The sequence below is a fragment of the Emydura macquarii genome, unplaced genomic scaffold, assembly GCF_026122565.2.
Source record: "Emydura macquarii macquarii isolate MOO-44397 ecotype Brisbane River unplaced genomic scaffold, CSIRO-AGI_Emac_v2 contig_453, whole genome shotgun sequence".
Taxonomy (NCBI): Eukaryota; Metazoa; Chordata; order Testudines; family Chelidae; genus Emydura; species Emydura macquarii.
This window is the reverse complement of record NW_027130590.1, coordinates 1-9,338: the sequence shown is the minus strand read 5'-3', so window position 1 is coordinate 9,338 and position 9,338 is coordinate 1. Positions and strand designations below refer to the sequence as shown.

General features: G+C 46.4%; 1 pseudogene; it reads right to left on the bottom strand.

The window, feature by feature from the left end:
• Positions 1-4,960: 4,960 nt before the first annotated feature.
• On the bottom strand, positions 4,961-7,109 carry LOC137146682 (inner nuclear membrane protein Man1 pseudogene; annotated as a pseudogene).
• Between the last annotated feature and the right edge of the window lie 2,229 nt (positions 7,110-9,338).

The window sequence follows — 9,338 nt, the reverse complement described above, 5'->3', positions numbered from 1 at the left end:
TTGTGCTATTCCTCTTTCTCGCCAGAAAAGACAATGATTCCTGTATGGATTGTCTCTCTCTCCCAGCAAGTGATGAGAGACTGAGTGAGAATGAGGAGGACAATCAACATCAGGAATTTCCCGGGAAAGTGGAACCACAGGGGACCTTTGTGAGAAGAGCTGAAGGGAATTTTTCCCGGTGCACAGGTCAGAGAGGCTGCTCAGAAACCAATCCGGGAAGAAAGTGGATTAATCTATTAAATATGGGGGGCTATGGAAGGAACCCGAGAAAACCACAGCCCATCAGTCCAATTACAAGAAAGAGAAATCCAATCAACGCCTCAAACGTGGGAAACGATTCATTCTGAACTCACACCTTATTACACATCAGACAATCCATATGGGAGAGAAACCATGCCTGGACTATGGGAAAAGCTTCAATATCAGCTCAGACCTTACTAAACGTGGGAGAATCCACATGGGAAAGATCCCCTAGAAACACCTCGACTGTAAAGACTCTCTCAATCAGAATACAACCCTTATTATGCCTCAGAAAACCAACACAAAAGAGAAACTCCATAAATGCTGTGAGTGTGGGAAGATCTTTAGCCACAGCTCAGACCTCACTGCACATTGGAAGATCACGCAGGAGAGAAACCCTATATCTGCTTGGACTGTGGGAAAAGCTTCAGTAACAGCTCAAACCTTACTAAACATCAGAGAATCCACACAGGAGAACGACCATATAAATGCCTGGACTGTGGGAAATGTTTTGTTGAGACGTCAACCCCTGTTACGCATCAGAAAATACACAGTGGAGAGAGACCCCATAGGTGCTTGGACCGTGGGAAAAGCTTTAGCCACAGCTCATACCTTATTGGACATTGGGGGACCCACATGGGAGAGAGACCCTATAAATGCCTTGAAATGTGGGAAAAGTTTCATTCGCAGCTCACACCTTATTAGACATCAGATAATTCATACTGGAGATAAACCTGATGAATACCTCCACTGTGGGAATAATTTCACTGAAAGAACAAACCTTATTAGACGTCAGGCAGTCCACACAGGATAGAGCCCCCATAAATGCTTGGATTGTGGGGAAAGTTTCATTCAGCCATCAAATCTCATCAGAGAATATCAGAGAATCCACACAGGCTATACCCATTTATGAAGATAAATGCCTGGACTATGGGAAAAGCTTCAGTAAGATCAGAGCTTACTAAACACCAGAGAATCCACAAGAGTGAGATCCTAGAACTAGCTTGACTGCAGGAAAAGATTCAGTCTGAGCTCACACATCAGTGATCCCCACAACAGAGAGACCTTGAAAGTGTGGGAAGCGTCAATCGGTGCTCCCATAGTAGGAGGCATCAGCAAATCCACACATGGCAGAAACCTCAGACATCCTCAGCGTGGAAAACGCTCCAAATGGAGCTAGCACCATGTTGGGCTGGTCTAAGCAAACCCCAGGCAGAGGAGCCCCTGCCCCCTGCGGCAGCCCTGGCTGCTGAACTGAGGGGCCACAGGCAGGAGAAGGAAAAGAGAAACTTCTCCAGACACTCCCTTTGCCTGGCTGAAGTTCCCTCCTCCTTTCCCTTCCCAGATGGGATCCCCCTTCCATGGAGATGAGGAGAAGGACACTTGGGCGAGGCCACACCTTCACATTAGATACCTGTCCCCATCCCCCGTCTTACACCAGCCCCAGGACTGGGCTACTCCAGTTACCTGGAGCTGTTCCCTGGAAGGGGAGTGTCTCTGAAGGCTGGTGACTCCTTCCCTCCCCAAATCCCCCAGGGCGCTGGGTTGTGGGGACTGAAATATTGAGGGACCAGGATGGGTTTTGTGGAGGACCCTGGGCAAGAAATGGTTGGGGCTGCTAGAACTAGGGAGCGGGAGCAGAGCGAGCTGGCTGCTGGGTCTATTGGGTGTTTGAGGATCGTGGGAGAAGAAGAGAGGGAAAGCACAGGGGTAGAGAGGTGCTGCCTTTTATCACTCACTCCCTTTCTAAAGTTAGGGTCAGGAGAGTAACATTTTTAGGTTGCATCTATGACTTTGGATGGGCATTTCAGCACCACAATCGGCAGCAAAGTGGTCCGTCTTGTCGGCAGAGATAATTAACTATAACCTCCTTAGCACATAGCATCTCAGTGGCAAGTGAGAATATGCTTTTGTCCATCACAATCTGATTCAGTGCTTGGCGGTAACACAGTCACACTGCAGGACTGATCATTTAGAACTGATTTAAAGAACTCCTGTGTTACAGCCTGGGCATCTGACAGCATCTGAGGATACTAGACCACACAATCTAAATGGATCCTGGAGTGTATCAAAAACACACTGAAGCTGCACAGGGTCAAGAACATTTTTTTGAATGGCATCTTAACCAGTCCAGTCAATGTCCATCCCAGCCCAAACTCATTCCATCAAGCTTGAGTGGATCCTAATAAAAAGCAGTTTGTCACACACAAAAATACTTCAGTGAATGATATTAGAGATGGCACTTGGAGACTATTAAATACAAAACGGCTTATTTTCTTTAAAAAGTGAAATTTGCATCTTTATCTTTGCACTAGTAATTGGCTCCATCCCTTCTGTGATGTGAAGCCTTACACTGGTCTGGATTGTGCCTGTCACACTGGTTAGATTGGGGGGGCGGGTCTGTGTCATATGGGTTAACATTAATATGTCAAAATCATAACGATTCATGTCAGATATGCCATGTCAGGCACTGTTAGAAAGGATGTTATGTGCTGAGAAAAATGGCAATATTTATGTTCATGTGTTATATCTGTAATGGAAATTATGGACATATTTGATGTACCTATGTTTCAAACTATGCTGTATAAGACACACCCCAGACAGGATGGCGGCAGGACAATAGCCCGCTTAATGGCCCATCAAAACCTTTACAGAAGCAAAGGGCCCAGGAAGAAACTAAAGGCATATCTGAAGAGTTACCAGGACTGGCCCATGTGACTCTGGACTCCATTTTAGTTCTTGTAACAGTCCACAAGACAGCATGGCCAGGGCCAGAGGGTATATAAGGCCAAGCCACAGAATCCATTTTGTCTTTGTTCCTGTGCAGCTGCAGGCACACACCTACCTCTGGATCAACTCATTTTGCAACTGAACCAAAGGACTTAGACCCATTCAGGTACTGGATGTGTACCAGAGGAACTGTACAAGCTTGCAACTCCACAATTCTCTCAGAGACTTGATGTATATAGACTTACAATCATCTGTATGTATTTGATTTGCTCTAATTCTTTAACATTTCTCTCGTGGTTTCTTTCTTTCTTTTTACAATAAACCTTTAGTTTTAGTTAGGAAAGGATTGGCTGGCAGCGTGGTATTTTAGGTAAGATCCAAACTCATATTGATCTGGTGCTGTGGCTGACCCCTTGGGGTCAGAAGGAACTTTTTTAGTAAAGAGCATAGAGTTTAAATAACTGGTCTCTTAACTGGACCCAGGGCTGACTTGGGAGCCAGAAGCTGAAATGCAGTAAAGGGGGCTGTGTGTATTTGTATACTGGCTTCTGTGGAGATTCAGAAGCACAGTTTGTGGCTGGTTGGGAAGCCTAACTTTAGTGTCACCCACCAGAGTTGGGAGAATCCGCTCTCTTTTTACAGATTGCCCTGACCTTGGCATTATCAGGTGGCTGCCCTGGGCACGGGACAGGTCACAGTGCCCATTTCAGATTTGATGGAGGGAAGGGGTATCTTGATTAAAGATCACATGGAAATGTGGAGTGCAACACATCTAGGTATTTAAAGACAAGTCCGGGTTTGCTGGAGGCCTCCGCTTAGCCTTCCTCTTCTTCTGCCCATTGGCCACTAACTACACCACCATTCATCCAATTGGCACCATTGCTTGAAGTACTGAAGATTTCTTTTGTGCTATTTGAAGTTAAGTCCTCCTCTTCAGTGCTGCTCTCTACATCACTGCGATCATCTTTGGATACCTTGCCTCGCACCAGAGCCTTGTAGGCAATGTGAATGATGAGATAGGAGGAGATGATGTGCCGAATCTGCAGGGTTACCAAGAGTCCATTGAACAGCCACCAGGAAGGATATGGGCCAAAGAATTTAAAGACTTTTATAGGAGTTACAGGATCTGGTTGGTTAGATTTATAAAACAGGACATGAGCCAAAGTGGGAGCAATGCTGATGGGTTATATTAACTTTCCACAGAGGCCCCAGAGGTTGCAGCATTGCTGTCCTGATTTCCAAAGTCAGTGAGCTGGAAAAGCAGCCACAGCAGAGGCTTCACTTCTTTCTTTTACTCAATGGTACTTCAGGGGCAATGGAGACACCTGAGTGTGTCATAATCATGAGCTGGACTTTCAAAACTTCTTATCATTTTATACAATTGTTTACCCTTATCTGATTAAAAAAGTGCTTCAGAAAAAAAAATCCCTCCCTCCCTCTAGACCTTCACCCTGCCCCCTCTGTATTCAGCAAGCACCACTGAGAGGGACTGATTTCCACAGGGCCTTTTGTGGGAGGCCCATGGGCCTGGGGATCCCACCTCTGCCTCCGCAGCATCAGCCTCTGTAGTATGAAATGTGATCAGGATTAGCCAACGCATCTCTGTGACCCTCCACTAGATTTCCTAGTGTAAACTGACCCTGAGCATCTTACGTGTTCTGACTCCCCACTTAAGCAGCGTGATTGCTAGTTCCCAAGTTCCCCCTTTGGGGCCACGTTGTCTCATTCACAGATATTCTCACTTTACTCCAGGCCATGGTGAAAGCCATTTATTCGTTGTACACTTTTTAGAGATACTAAAAAAATGGGAGCAGGGATAGTAAAATGTAGTGTTTTAGCTTCTGTGCTATTTGAGGACAATGTGGTGAATTCAAAGGATTCCACCCTGGATGCAGCAGCCTCTGCCTAAGGAACGGAGTTATTTCCTCTCCTCTTCTACCTCTCCACCTCCCAAAGTGTCACTTACCGCAGTGTCCTTGGCTCTACATGCTTAGAAATCACAGGTTTGATTCTGTGATGCTAAGTCAGACTCATGAGGATTAGAGAAGAAGGTGTCAGACTTGGGTTTCCATGGTGTGTTGCAAGTAAGAGCCTGGGGAAAGCGATGATCATATTGATCTAGCCACAGGTATTTTACTGTTACCAGCTTTCTGTCAAACCAAGAGCCATGTAATGCCTTAAAAGCCTTTCCAGCATATTCCGGAGACAGACCCTTGACATCTACACAACCCTCACGTGAACTCTTGTCCACAGCAATATGAACAATTCCATCATCATCGCTGCATTTTTCCTAGATTGCTTCTTGAATTGCCAGATGCCAATGATAACCAATTTCCATGACTGGGTCAAACATATTGTGAATCTTTAGACATGGTGTCAAAATGTTTGGTGGTGAATTTCTTCTGCATAGATAAAAAGCTTGGCCTTGCCATACTTTAGACAGTATAACTAAAATTTTGTCACATGCTGCAGATGGCTTTATCCATCTCCAAACCAAGAAGTAAGCACCACCTATTCTTCGTGTCTCTGCGTGAACTCTAGATTCATTTGCAGCAAGGAAGTCAACTGCTCTATTCCAGACCTTCTTCATTTTTGTTCCTGTCCTCAGGGGGTATTAAGGAATCACACACGTGGGGAATAGGCATATAAGGCTGCAAGTCTTTGTTCTCCTGAAGTGCCTCATTGTGACTTCTTAGAACATCTATAATCTTAACAACCATATCATACATCTGCCTGGTCTCTTCTTCCTCTTTCAGCCAGCGATATTGAGCAGGCAGGGAAATCCCACTGAACCTCAAAGCACAGTTTGACCTTTCTGATTTTATAGCACTGTCTCCATCTACTGGTAAAATTGCTTCCAAGTTTTTTCTAGGCTAGTCCACATCATTTTTAGATGGGAAGTTGTCCCTCCCCCAGGCACCGGGGCTGGCAAAGGCATCCCAGCACGGGAGTGCCGGGGGGGCTGCTGCTGTGGTGACTGCTGCTGGGGATCAGGTTGCTGTTCTTCTGCCATCATCGCTGGCACCTAGACAAGTCAGTCTGGCTGACTGGCTGGGATAGAAAGTGCGGCAGATTAGACAGATCAGACAGCGATAGGACCCAGCGAGATGATAAAGAGGCAAATCTCTGCCCGGTCCATGAGAGACAGGCAATTACCAAAGGCATCAGATGCCAGGCAAACACGTCCATGTTACTTGCTTCCCAGCTGCAGCGACCCTGGGGCAGGCTCCTGAGCAAGTCAGGGCTGTTTGGCTCTGCCCCAGACAGACCCACAGTAGGCCCGGTCCCCATGGTTGATGAAGTCAGCTCCAAGAGCAGCCACCATCACTGATGACCACTTCAGTGATCACCACCCACGTGCTTCCTGCCTCTCTCCCGAGTCCTGTCCCACTGGCCACCCTGCCACGACCCACCACCCGCACTCCTTTTACAGCGAGAAAACAATGTCTTACGTAGAGATGCAACTGGAACTACAGACAAAAAAGCTGCTCGTCGGTGTCTTCATCTCCTCCAGCCTGCTCTGTGTCTGTGGTCTTTCCTGTCTGACTGTGATGCATTCCCTTGTTGAACCACTGAAGCATATCTTGGATTGGGACAAAACCTTTACAACAAATACCCAGTCACCTTAACCCACAACGGATATGTAGTACACTGCTCAGAGTCTGTTGACCCATCCTGTTCCGGCATTTTGACTTAATGATGTTCAATTGAGAGAACTCACGTTCCACCTCAGCGTTACTCAGCGGCATAGCAAGTAGACAAAGTGAATAGAGAGGTAGATCTTTACAGCTTTGTGCACCCCTGCAGACTTCAAAGTTGTATACCTCTGCCCAGAACTGGTGTGTCTTTCTGTCATCCGTGTTCTTCCATTTTTGACAGTTGATGGATTGATTCTGGGCATCCAGGACGCCCAGGTCATCTTTGAAAAGTTCCAGCAGAGCGAGGGTGTGTAGCTGAGGTTTTCCCTGTCCCTGAGAAAGAATAACTGAGTGACTGAACGCTGACATTGAGTTCCACAAGTTAATGCTGGCCGGAAGTCTCAACTGCAGTTGTTCTTCAGCTTCAACAGGGAATTGTCGGCGTCTCTCCTTCATCATATCTTCAACAGCTTTGTCCAGCTTCGCATCTTTTACAGCCATGCTGGAGGTTGGGCCGGAATTAACAGCAGACAGGGGCAAGTAACTGGCTGGGTCATTCAAATTTTCTTCCATGAATTTAGCGTCAGATGCAGGAATCCTGTGTGGAATCAACACTCTTGAGACAAGGGAACAGAAGAAAGACCGGAGGGAGTCCAGCATTTGGAGGCATTACCTGCAGATTCCAGTTGGAACAGTTTGTTGATTCTTGAAAATTCAGCCAGAATTGGTGTTAGGAACTGTAAATGGAGTTTATTCACAGGATTGCAATACCGCTGTTACGGGGTGTTTGCCTCGTAGCATCGTTCTTTATCTTTGCTCAGGGCAAAATGCAATTGTAAGTTATCCCACTGATCCAGAACGTGAAAACAGGAATCGTGAATTGCGAGCCATCTCATACTCGACAGCTGCATGAGTTTCAGTGGCATCTTATTGTGACTGATCACTTGGTATATTTGAATACAGTCACGCTGCCTCTGGGAGCTGTGAGAGAAGCAGGTGTAGGAATGTCTCACTGTACAGCCTATTTTGGGTGGCAGTGTGGCTACCGTGTTACTGGCACACAGCTGGACTGAGTAACAGACGCATGTAATCAGAGTGAGCTGCTGATTCCTTTTGAGTAGATGTGTATGCACAGAATTGTTCTTCCCAACCATGACGCTACAACTATCAGTTCCAATTCTAATACACCGACTAAAATCCAGAGCAGCACTCTCAAGAACCAGAATCAGTGCTGTGCCTATTGCTTCTGATGTTTCACCTTGCAAACCCACTGGTCCCAAAAATGCAGATCCTATTTCATTGAGGAAGTGCTGCAGTACCGCACTCCTGTGCAAAGCTGCTTTACTGTAGTGACGTCTGTGCTCTCCTCTATAACTAGTGAATACTGGGACTCACCAATCGATGTCTTTTATGGGGTCTGAGAACATAAAATTACTTGTGACAAGTTGCTCTCGTGTGTCTATCATACCCAATGTCAATACAAATTGCACCACAATTTTGCCTTAAAAGGTACAGATTGTTTTAATGATTATAAAAAAATAAGTTGTTTTAAAAGAAACTGGAATGGTTTAAACTGCTTGAGCACCGTTTGTAGAGCTTTGAAAGCTACCACTCAAGTTATTTATATGTCAGGATTATTATTGCTTTTTGAAAAACATTGAATGGAAAAACTGCTCCCAGCGCTCGGTTTCTGCTAGAAAGACATTTGAAAAGCGGCTCAGACTCAGTGATCAGGAAGGTGAACTTGAACAGCAGGTGCAGCTAAACTTGCATTTTGTTTCCCGCACATTACCGCAGTCTGGTTTTTTTGTCCACCCAGTCCCACCTGCAACAAAGTACATTTTACCAGCTCCCCGCTGTTATGGCAGCCAGTCCTGTGGGATCCAGGTCCCAGTGCAGGGCTCTCTCCACCAGTTAGTCTGCCCTGCCCAGCAGCGGAACCGAGCAGACCCAGGGCAAGGCAGCTCCCTGTCCCCATGCAGGACTCTGCAATGGGGCTGGGATGAAATCCATCCACATGGGGTTGTGCTGTGATAATAACAATCAGCAAGAAGGAGCGCCTGAGCTGCGCTGGCTTTGAGGACCTGTGTGCATTTATAGCTCTGTCCAAAGCCGTTCTGCAAAGTTCCCCGAGCTGATCCACAGAACTAATCGCTGAATGGCAGGCAATGTAGCAAGCCAGACTGAACTCCGCTTCGTGAATCGTGGGTGCAGGTTTTGAGACAGGAACTCAAAGATCTGTCATCATGCACATTTCTCTTATGTTTCTCAGTCCTTGCATGGTGCAAAGGGTCTGCATGACGGGCCCGAATCATGGCTTTGCAATACTTGCAGAAAGCTTTTCTCTCATCGGTGACCACAGGCTTTATCCAATCTTGCAACTCCTTTTCTTTCTCCCCAGACTTCTTTATTTCATTCCACAATTTGCCCAGTTGGATGTCTTCTTCATCACAGTGTAAGGAAGATTCAGAGAAGGCTGGGCAGGCGAAACTGAAGAACGGGGAAGAAAATTGGCAGCATGTGAACTCCCGAAGAAAGAGAACCTATGTGCCCACCATGCCGATAGAAGTAAGAAATCGTTTTCATCCTCTCTGCACAAGTACTACGGCAGAGAACGATTTGGAGGACCCTTCGGAGGGAATGGATCAGAATGAGACCTGTTTGATCAGAAGGCAAGGGATGCATTGTCCTAGGGGCGGGGGTTCCACAACCACCATTCCCAAGAGGAAG